Source organism: Chrysoperla carnea, chromosome 3, assembly GCF_905475395.1.
Source record: "Chrysoperla carnea chromosome 3, inChrCarn1.1, whole genome shotgun sequence".
NCBI classification, from domain to species: Eukaryota; Metazoa; Arthropoda; class Insecta; order Neuroptera; family Chrysopidae; genus Chrysoperla; species Chrysoperla carnea.
In genome coordinates, this window is record NC_058339.1 from 55,568,709 (window position 1) to 55,581,449 (window position 12,741).

A 12,741-nucleotide genomic window follows, 5' to 3' on the forward strand; every position below is an offset into this window, starting at 1 on the left:
CTTATAATATTATCACGTATTTATATTACTTGTAAAAATGGCGTAATAGATAAACTCCATTTTAAACGATTTTAACCGTTAAACGCATCCATTTTAAAAATATAACAAATAAATTATATTTATAAATGATTATTCAATATATCATTTAATGATTTATAAGAAATTTGACATGCTTTTGAAAATTTGATCACCGTATGAGGAGGTGTAGCTTTTGTTAGATTATGACTTAAATCAAATGGATCTTGTACACATAATGATGAAAGTGATTTAAATAATTCTGGATCAGTATTGGATTGAATATAGTCTTTGTAACATTTCATTTCTTCAGGTAATGTATCACAATCTTCACTCAAATGAAAATCATTTTTTTTTATTGTTCTTCCTAATAATGGACAGACTACCTAAAAATGTACAAAACAAAATATCATTAAATTACTATTTTTACGAATTCACTTACAATCGAATTTTTACGAATTTTTATCTAGGTTTTTGATTTTTCAGATTAATTAAGACAAAAAAGTCACGAAAATTCAGTTAATTTGACTATTAGACAAGTATTTTCCTTGATATGATATATCCTTGATAAGAAGTCAATAAATCGCCCTTCTGTTAAATTTTGAGCAATACTTCAGAAACGTTGCATTTAATCACCAAATGAACTCGAATTTTGTATTTTTTGGGTCAAAGTTACCTTATGCACCGAGTTTTATCGAAATTGGAGACAACCAAATTTTCTCTATTTTTTAAAGCGTTTTTTTAAAAGAAATTTAGTTAATTACCACTAGAAGATATACCATGAAATAACGATCGGTCTTATTATTCGGCATTAAATTATGGTACAAATTGGAAATTATGATAAGAATTGAAACTTACCTGCTCGTTATAATTAAAGTTGGCATAATACAGAAAGAAGTCACGTAAAATTTCAATGCACGATAAATCACAAGGAAGGGGTTTAATATTCTTTAAATTATCGTAAAATGTACAGTCCCAACCTTAAAAAAATAATTAAAAATTAATTCCAGGCAAATACAAAATTAAAACATTACTAGTTTTATAAAACGTTTGCGAATTAATTTACCTTTTATCATTTTTGGTGGACCTTTGTGCATATTCCGTAATTGACTCACGGAGTACATAAATCCTCTAGTTTGTAAATAAAAAATGACCATTAAGGATAATGCATAATTACTGATTGCACGAAAATTTGAGAATTGAAAATGAGATGACCAATTTTTTAAAAATAAGATTACTTTTCTAGTTACTGGTTGAAAATCAAAGTAAAAACTAAAACAAAATAATAAATTAATTGATAAAATCGAAATCAATTCAGTGGTTAGGAACAAGGAAGAGGTTAAACCTTTCAAATGATAATTAAGTTTAGCTAAGGGAAAGCCTTCATAGGAATATTATTTTTGTGGCTTATTTTATTCGGAAACGAATTTACTACATAATTGAGAGGAGTCAAATTAGTTAAAATACAAAAATATATACAATTTTCAAGTTTTTTTTAACGATGCAAGTTTTTAATCTTGAAATAACTTTGCATATGCAGTAGAATTAGGCCCAATGTATGGATCTGGGATCGACGATTAATTCAAAGTAATGTTATTATCCGAGTTACTCAGCCGGAATTTTCTCTCAAACTTAAACGCGATTTTCTTGAAACTACATTTTTGGAGGTGGTTGACATTATATCTCAAGTTCTATTCGACCGATTTCCTTGAAATTTGGTGGAAATCTTTCTTTTAAATCTCTCTATCGTCTGAACCTCGAATTTAAAAAAATCAATTTTAAGCATCTTAAAAAAAATGAAAAGGTTAAAACGAGGACGGTAGACGATAACGACATTTTTAATAATTAAGAATTTTTAAAATACATACAATTTTTAATTTTGTTTTTCTTTTACAATTTTTATTTTGTATTTTTAAAATGTCAATAAATATCATAGGAAAAAATGGCTACATAAATGATTTTCATTTTTTTTATAATCTTAGTTTGAAAAGTGTCTACAATTGAGGCTTCCAGACCAGACATTAAGGGGGTATTAATGTTATGTGTAGAATTCGATACATTTGCCCGCTATAAATTTTTGTGAAAAACTATGCCTTTTATAATATTATCAAAGATCATCAAAACTTACCGTAATAATTTGGTATTTTCAACACTTAAACCATTCCGAAATGAAATATCACATTCAATATTTGTTGGTTTATGAAAAACTCTCAAAATTGGTGTACGGGCTTCTCTAATTGGATCAAAATGTGACCATATCTCAGGCGATTTCATTAGTATTGCATGCGTGTAATCAACATAAGTCTTTTGAGCATCTGGCTCTTGATCATTATTGCCATTATACACATCATTTAAATCTAGGAACACATCTAAATCACTATCGTGTGTACATATACCAGTAACACGGGATCCAAAACGATAGGCTTTACATTTTTCTGTATTTTTACAAAATGGTTTCATCGCATTAATTAAAGCTTCACATACTTTTTCATCTTGACTATTAGCCATCAATACCTCCATCGCCTCCTCGTATATTTTTTGTACAAAGATATTTACATTGTCGGATGATTTAAATAGCAATTGTAAATAAGAAGGCATTTTAACATCTGAAAAAAATTTAAACTTTTACTTGTATCATCCATATTCCAATTAATAGAATACCATCCATTCAAAGAATATCATCCATATTCTTTGTATCGCTTATTATTGAAAAATTTGTATCGCTGATTATAATACTTAAAATTATATTACTTAAAGGTGGGTTTTTTATTTTTAGTGTGAGTTACACTTTTTAGGGTTAGATACACAAAGGATAATCAACGGGACCCTATAACTAAGACTCCGCTGTCCGGATGTTTCTCACCAAGTTCTTATAAACTGCAATGAAGCTTAAATGAGTGTGTATTACTAATGTCACTATGACAAAAAATAATAAAATAACGATCATTCCGAGTTTAGAGTTCTATACATTTTTTACTTTTAAAAAATATTTTTATAATAAGTACGTTTTTTTTTTTTCTCATTCACCAAAGTGTTTAATAAAAAGTATACAGTAAAAATTTATTAGGATATTTACCTCTATTTTTAATTCTTCTACTTGCATGTTTATGGTCACGGAGAATATTTTTATCACCATATAGAACAGTTCTACAAGTTTTACAATGCATTTCCACAAAATTTTCAAATTTCTTCAGTTTACTCCTAGGAAAAGTTAAAAATATTATTAATAAAAATTAGTTACTCTGTCGTCCGTTAATATATTCAAACTAAATTGATCTCCATAAAAAAAATTAACAAAAATTATTTGTTTTTAAAAATTTTTATTTCTATAGAATATATTGGGTTTCGAATAAAAATTAGCTTTTATTATAAGAAACAACTTCTTTTATTTTTTTTTTTCAGTTATGCACCTGCGTTGAATTTAAAATGTTCCTGAATATCAAAAACAAATTCATAAGAACCGCAAAATTTTAGCTCAACGTTTGTTTTCATTGAAAATTATTTTACCAGCTATTTGTGAGCTTTTAATATTTTTAGATATAATTTAAAGTGATTGTAATTCTCAAAATATTCTTAACTAAGCATCGCTTGATAATATACCTGATGATTCCTCATAAACTTCCCACAGCGAGCGTTTCTTCCTCTACTCTTCTCAATAATTTAGAAAGAAGAGAGTTTTTTTTTAATACAAGAAGTTGATTTAAAAAAAAATCTACATCAACTTAAGGCTTTCTCTAATCTAGAAATATTTAGACTAAATCCTTTTATTTATGAAAATGTCTTATTTAATTATTAAAATGGAAAACTTATGAGAATTTTATGGCGTTCTCAGTATAATAAAGCAGGTGTATAGAAATTTTGACGCTGCGACTTGAACTTAATTAAAAACTAAAATATTATCAACTTACAGTTCATCATGTTTTTTTGACTTCAGATGTGCTTGCCAATCAATTTCACTTCGTTGTATTTTTTTATAACAATATAAACATTCATAAAATAATCGATCATATTGTCGTTGATAAAGACCAGTTGTTTTGAACACTATAATGTGCATTTCACGAACTATATGTGCAATAATATCGTCTTTATTCGGTTCCAAATTCACGTGACAAAGATGACATGAAAGTATTCCATTCTTCCAATATATAGCTGTACGATGCACTTTAAAACGTTCCGGCATGATATCCCATATTTTTTTTAACTTTAAACTTTGTTGGGTATCCATATTATTGTCTCCGATACTCAGATTATTCAATTGTTTATCCACTTTTTCCGTATCACTTTCATCACTTGATTCATCACTCGAATCAGATTCACTATCTTCGTCTTCATTAAAATTAGAATCGGTAGTATCCGTGTCATTAACTTTACTCAGTGAATTTTGTGATGTAGAACTTAAATTTAGATTAGGATTACTTGAATTAAACGATGACAATGATTCTGATGTTTTCAATCCATTTAAACAACTATGTAAAGGAACTTGTAAATGTGTAATAAGTTTGTTATAATTAATATCTTTTAAGCATAAGGCACAATGTGCCATTGCTTCACTGGCCGGGAAAAAATACATTTGTTGAAATTGTAAACTATTATCAATAATTGCCCACGAATTATGAAACTTTTCCACAAATGATATTAATTCTTTATCGGACAAAAATTTTAAATGATCAGAAGTCGAAATGTGTTCATCTAAATCATCCAAAAACAATCTACATAATAAACACCGAAAACTTGATTCACCTATCATTTGTACATTTCGATAAATTTTCCCTTCCAATTTTCGCATTTTTTGTAATAAATGTATGGGATAATATGTAAATGGAGCAAATTTTTGTTCCTGATTAGATTTTTTCGAATTACTTATAATTTTGTTAGCGGATTGTGTGGAATTTACAGGAATGATTGTTTTTAATTCAATAAATTTGTGATCATTTGTTAAATGATAATATAAATTTTCGTAATGTAAGAAATCTTTACATTTGTTACACATAATTCGCGTTTCATCGTACGGTTCATAATTTAATTGTTGGATTTGTAAATTTTCTGGAATTTTCTTCCATTCTAAATGGTATTTTTTCACCGCTTTAATTATTTCTCCACTTAATTGCATTAGTTGTTTATGCTTTTTACTTAAAAAATGTGATGGTATATTTTCAAATTTTGTCTTACATACAAGACATTTTACTTCGAATAACGAATGTTTTTGAAATGATATACAATCGTCAGGGCTGCCACTAATTTCTTTTAATAGCGCTGTTAAACTTTCAGGGTAAAGTCTTAATTGAGTTGATTCATCTGTGAGATGAAAGCATTTAGGAATTTCACTAGGACTTAATAATTTTAATTTGTTAATATGCTGGGAGCCATAAGTATGACATAATAGATCAGTAAACCTAATACTGTCCTTTCCACAGCACAAACAACTATAACTTCCAAAATTTGGTAAGAAATAAATTTGATGTAATTGAAAATCAGCTGGGAAATTTGACCAATCTTGATGAAATTGTCGTACAATATTATTTTGAAACCGACTTTTCATCGAAGAACGATGTGCTAAACTTAAACAATGTCTCTCTAGTAGTGGGGCAGTAATTTGTTTTTTATGGCAAAGTAAACAATTGTACACACCTGGTGATGATATTAGTATGGTTTTCTCAATGCGGTGTGGCTTGATATCAACTTTTTGTAGTAAATCATCCGAATAAAACTGTTCGGTAAGATGAAAAACATTTTCTTCCTTAAATGTATTAGTAATTGAAAATAATTTGTTTTCTATGCGATCAGACTCTTCATGGTATACACTTTCGCCGATTTCCTGCCATAAATTACCATCAACAATTTCTCGAAAATGTAATATATTGTTACAATGTTCCTCGATTTTAAAAAACTCAACGCCTCCCAAACATACTTGACAAAAAACAGATCCAATATCATGTGGGAAAAAAAATATTTGTTGAGATTTAATTTTCCTGGACAATGTTTCGCAAACTTTATGATATATTATAAGAGCTGTTGTTTTATTGTTATAATTTTGTTGATGAATTTCGCTTTGAACGTGTAAATTTAATGAAGAAACTTCTATAAACATTATTTTACACACCAGACATCTAAAATATTTTGATCCAATTTTTTGTATAGTCAATGGTCGTGGAACAGTTTTAGGTAATTGCAAGATGTAAAAATCTGTATAAAATTTTAAAGGGTTTACATCACTTAATTTGGGAGAAGAAATTATTACGTCTTTCGTTGCGTACCATTTTTTTTCATCTACAGTATCACTTAATTTTTCATTTATAGATTTTAATTGATGAAGATTTATCTGCATTAAATTGTCTCGATGTTTCTGTTCCTGAATGTGCCTTTGCAATCTGTGTTGCGGAAATTCAATATTGCAAATATCACAAGAATATTTCGGATTTTCTTCGGCCATACTTTTATTATATTTCGTATTTATTTGATATAAAGTTGTTTGATGATCTCTTCCGTTAATATGCTCTTCTAAAAAATTTCTTGAAATTACAACTTTACAAATCGCACATTGAACTTGATTCTCGTCTATTTCTTCGTTTAATATTGCAGGTACCTGATTCAAATTTGATTGATCTTGATTATCATTCGTTTCTTCTATCGACTTTTGATTTAATTTCATCAAAATCGTTTGGTGATATTCTGAATTAATATGTTCCTGTAATTCATCAACTACAATTCTACAAACCTCACATTCTATTTTTTCCCCTTCCATTATTGGATTTGATTGTTTCAAATTATTTTGATGATTGCTACCATTAATATGTTCTTCTAATCCGCCATGCTCAACTAAAATCTTGCATATAACACAGTGAACTAACTCGCCATTAATTCCAACGAATACCGAATTTATACTTAACTGTTCCAAATTCGTTTGATGCTTTCTTCCGTTTATATGTTCTTGTAGCCCATTACGCGTAACTACAATGTTGCAAACATCACATTTAACTTGATTAGGATTTGAAGCTTCTTCTGTAGCTTTTGGAGTTATTTGTTTCAATTTTAATTGATGGCTTTTACCATTATTATGCTGTTCCAAATTACCATGTACAATAACATTGCAAATATCACATCGTAATTCATGATCACTTGAAGGATTTAAAAATTTTAATTTTTCTTGATGATTTTTTCCATTAATGTGTTCTTGTAAACCTCCCCGAACTTGAATTTTGCACACGTTACACTGAAATTCATTATTTCCTGGTTTTTTTTCTACGTATTTTAAACTAAATAATTTCAAATTTGTTTGATGATAGTTTCCATCAATATGCTTTTGAAATTCGTCTCTTGAAACAGTAACTTGACAGATATCGCATTGAATTTGATTTTCTGTTTCAAATTTTTCTCCATGTTCTTCTATAGATTGATTCAAATATAATTTGTATACATTAACTAGGTGATTTTTTTCATTTATATGTTCTTGCAATCCTTCACGCGATGGACTAATTTGTACTTTACATACATCACACTCATATTTGTTATTATCTGGTTTTCCATTTAATAATTTCAAATTTGCTTGATGATTCATTCCATTGACATGTTCTTGATATCCGATTCGTGAAATTAAAACATTACAAACTTGACACTGAACTTGATTATCATTTGCTTTTTCTAACGATTTTGAATTTAATTGTTTCAATTTTTCTTGATGATTCCGTCCTTTAACATGTTCTTCATAACTGTTTCGTGAAACTGAAACTTTACAAATCTCACATTGAACTTTACTATCAGTTAATTTTTCCTCTGAACGTTTTAATTTTAGCTGCATAAATTCTTCAGGTATTTTCATCTGATGATTTCTTCCATTTACATGAACTAAAAGTTCTCGATAACCAATAAAACTGTTACAAATGCAACATTTAATTCTAGTCACCGAATAAGGTAAAAAAAATATTTCATTAACTCGTAATGAGATTGGAACATCGCACCATCCGACATGAAAACTATCTAACAATTCAATTAGAGCTGGATTTGATAAATTTAATTGATGTCGTGTTCCCAAAACATGATCATAAACATTTCCATTCACATTTGCCATACACAAAAGACATCGAGCAAAAGTTTTACCAATTATCTGTACTGTACATTTATCATACTTATTTTTCTCCATTGTTTTTATAGCCTCCATAATTTCATTTGGATAAAAATTATTTTGTTGAAATTTTTTGTCTTCATTTAAACAACCAGATATAAAATCCATTTTACTTTTTAACCGTTCGAACTCATCTTTATCAAATTTTAAAAAATTATGTTTTATTAAATATGATTTAAAGTGATAATATGTTTTTGAAAACCAATCATCAATTCGGTGTATTTCATTTTGTAAAAGTGTATTGATTTGATCGGCTGAAAGTACATTCAACAACTCTTGAATATCTTTATCACTCCAATTTTTTACTTTGCATATTTCTTTTTCCATTTCATTGATTTTCGAATCCAATATTGGTGGTATGTTCGATGTATTATCGTATTCGATATTCATATTGGATTCAAAATTTATATCAATTTCAATATCCATATCATCTACTTCGTTTTAAATTGTTTCGCAATGAAAATTCATATTTTACACAGCAAAAAGTTGAATTATTAGAATATTTATATTTATTTTGTAAACATTATTTAAGCATTGATAAAAGTGATTATTTTATTTAACTATGTATGTTTGATATTAATTTTGATTTACAAATTTTAAAGAGGTTAAATAACTCACCTCTATTCCAAATTATGTACTATTATTAATGTTTTATTAAATAATATTTTTTTTTTTTTTTTTTTTTTAATAAAAATTCAATACAGCATGTTGGATACAAGTTTCTGATAAAAATATAACCAAATGTTTATGAAAGATTAAAATTATAAAAGGCGTTTTACTTTTCACTTATATAGCAACTGACGTGTGTAAAGTCACCATATCACTCTTTTATCAAATTGTTCAGAAAAATTGCGCACCTAGTTCTGGTAACAAGCCATAGATAATATTTTGTAAATCCCTCTTTTATCTTAACTATTAAAAATGCAACAGGTAATAAACAATCGAACTTTTTATACCATGTATATGAAATATACATAGTATATTAAGTTTAGTCCCAAGTTTGTAACGCTTAAAAATATTGATGCTACGAAAAAAATTTTGGTATAGGTGTTCATAGAATCACCTAATTAGTCCATTTACGGTTGTCTGTCTGTCCGTCTGTCATCACGATTACTCAAAAACGAAAAGATATATCAAGCTGAAATTTTTATAGCGTGCTGAGGACATAAAAAGTGAGGTCGAGTTCGTAAATGAGCAACATAGGTCAATTGGGTCTTGGGTCCGTAGGAAACATTTTTTCGTAAATATCACTAAACCCGTGAGAGCGCAAATTAGGCGTAAATTGTATAGTATGTAATTATGGAAATATCAGATGTATGTGTAACATGATCGAGTCATCAACACTGTCTATGCATGGTATTTCAACAATTAACTCAGTCAATTGTTTGTTTTCACTTTTTTTTTTTTTCTAATTATTGTATAAATTTTTTTATTTTTTAATGCAAAATACAGAATAAATATATAATATATATAAATGAAATATCATAAAGTATAATAGTATATTTATTTTTATTTAAATAAATTTTACAATTCTGAAAAAAAAAAAAACATTATTCAATACTAATTATTGTGTCGTGGATTCCATTGAAAATTCATGTTTGCGCAAACAATTCGATTTCGATGATTTTACATGGGTAATTTCGCCACACAACGATTTATAAAATTAATTAACAGTTTACGTTTTGAAAAATTACAGTTGAAGAGAAGATTTTAATATATTTGTTTTATTGGCAGTCTAAGAGAATTTAATTGTTTCCCAAAACTACTCAATATCACTTTCATCACTCAAATCTTCACTCGAATTTGATTCCATACCTGCATCTTCATTCACATTGGCATTGTCAGTTTCATTGTTAATAGTTTCACTTGATGACTGCACCATTGTAGTACTTGAATCAAGTTTTGAATTACTTGATTTAATTGACATTAATGAATCGTTTTTTTCCAGTTTATACGACCGATGTTGCGTAATTTGTAAATGGGCAACAAGATTATTGTAGTTAACGTCCTTTAAACATAAAACACAAGATAACACTGTTTCACTGGATGGGAAAAAATACACTTGTTGAAATTGTAAATAATTCTCAATAATTGCCCATGAATTATGAAACTTTTCCACAAATGATATTAATTCTTTATCGGATAATAATTTTAAATGATCAGAGGTCGAAACATGTTCATGTAAATCTTCTACACATATTTTACATAACAAACACCGAAAACTTGATTCACCTATCATTTGTACATTTCGATAAATTTTTCCTTCCAGTTTTCGCATTTTTTGTAATAGATTAATGGGATAGTATGTAGATGGAGCAAATTTACATTCAGGAATGAAGGTTAGAAGACTGCTTGTGGATTTTTGTTCGAATTGTGAAGAATTTGATGGACTAATAGACGTTTTTATTTCCCCCAATTTATGATTATTTGTTAAATGATAATATAAATTTTTATAATGCAAGAAATCATTACATTTGTTACACATAATATGCTCCGCATCATACGGATCATAATTTAATTGTTGAATTTGTAAATTTTCTGGAACTTTTTTCCATTCAGTGAGATATTTTTTTAGAGCTTTTACTTTTTCTTCATTTTGAGCGAATTTCTTATGCTCAGTTCTTGATAAATGGGATATTATATTTTCAAATTTTGTTTTGCATACAAGACATTTCATTTCGAATAACGAAATTTTTTGAAACGAAATATTATCGTGAAATTTAAGAAATTTTTTAACACTCTTATCTTCTAATAGCTCTGTTAAACTTTCAGGGTAAAGTCGCATTTGAGTAGGTTCATTTGTGAGATCAAAACATTTAGGAATTGCATTTGGATGTAATAATTTAAAGTTTTTGATATGTGTTGAGCCATAAACGTGACTTAAAATATTCCTAAACGCAATATTTTTTCTACAGCATAAGCAAATGTAAGTTACATAATTTGGTAAAAAATAGATTTGATGTAATTGAAAATCAGCAGGGAAATTTGACCAATCATAATGGAATTGTCGTACAAGAATATTTTTAAATCGACTTTTCATCGAAGAACGATGTGATATACTTAAACAATGATTCTCTAATAATGAGCCAATAATTTTATCTTTGTTGCAAAGTAAACAATTGTATACACCTGGTGATGTCATAAGAATTGTTTTTTCAAATCGATTCGATTTATTATCAAGTTTCTGAAGTAAATTATCTGAATAAAATTGTTCGGTATGATGGAACACATTTTCAATCTTATAAGTATTTAATTCTGAAAGTATGGTTTTTTCAATTCGATCAGATACCTCATGATATAAACTTTCATCGATTTCTCCCCATAAATTGCCATCGACAGCTTCTAGTAAATGTCCTTGATTCTTACAATGATTTTTGATTTTTGAATGCTCAACAGCTACCAAACATAATTGGCAATATACATTTCGACTATTATGTGGGAAGAAAAATATTTCATGAAAATTAATTTTCTCAGAATATGTTCGCCATATAGTATGATATATTTTAAGAGCCGACTGTACTGTTTCATTATTATAATTTCGTTGATGGGTATCGCTTAAAACATGTAAATTTAATGAGTTAATTTCTACAAACATTATTTTACATACCAGACATCTAAAATGTTTAGATCCAATTTTTTGTATAGCCAATGGTCGTGGAACAGTTTCAGTTAATTGTAAGATGTAAAAATCAGTAAAATATTCAGAAGGATTTAAGTCACTCAACTTGAGGTTGCAAGATGTAATTTTTTTCGTTTCTATTCTTTTTATTCCATTTTTATCATTAATAGATTTTAACAAAGGCAGGTTTATTTTTATTAAATTTTCTAGATGCACCTTATCATGAATATGTTCTTTTAGTGGACGATACCAAAATGTATCCGTACAGACATCACAACAACTAGCTCGTTTTTGATCAGCCAGCTTGGACTGATTTATATTTATTTGATATAAACATGCTTGATGTTCTCGTTCGTTAATATGTTCTTGTAAACAGTTTCGTGAAACTACAACCCTACAAACTTCACATTGAATTTGATTTTCAACTATTTTATCTACTTGGTCTAGAGAAAAATGATAAAATTTTTTTTGATTATTTATTTCATTTCTTTGTTCTTGTGATGCGCTTTGTGAAATTTCATCTATGCAAACATCACGCTGATCTTTATTATCATTTGTTTTCTCTAATGATTTTAGATTTAATTCTGAAATTAGATCAATTTTATATTCCGGAATATTTGGTTGCAGGCTACTTGAAGGTTCTTGTTCGGTTTGTGTACGATTTGCAGGAGTGTTATATTCCATAAATTTGTGATTATCTGTTAAATGATCAAACAAATTTTCGTATTTTAAGAAATTATTACATTTGTTGCATAAAACATGCTCTCCATCGTATGGCTCATAATTCAATTGTTGAATTTGTAAAATTTCCGGAATTTTCTTCCATTCTTTATGGTATTTTTTCACAGCTTCCACTTTTACTGAATCTCTGATGATATTTTTATGCGAATTACTTGTAAAATGTACCGTTATATCTTTCAATTTAGTTCTACATACAAGACATTTTATTTCAAATAATGCAAATTGTTGAATCGATATATAATCATTA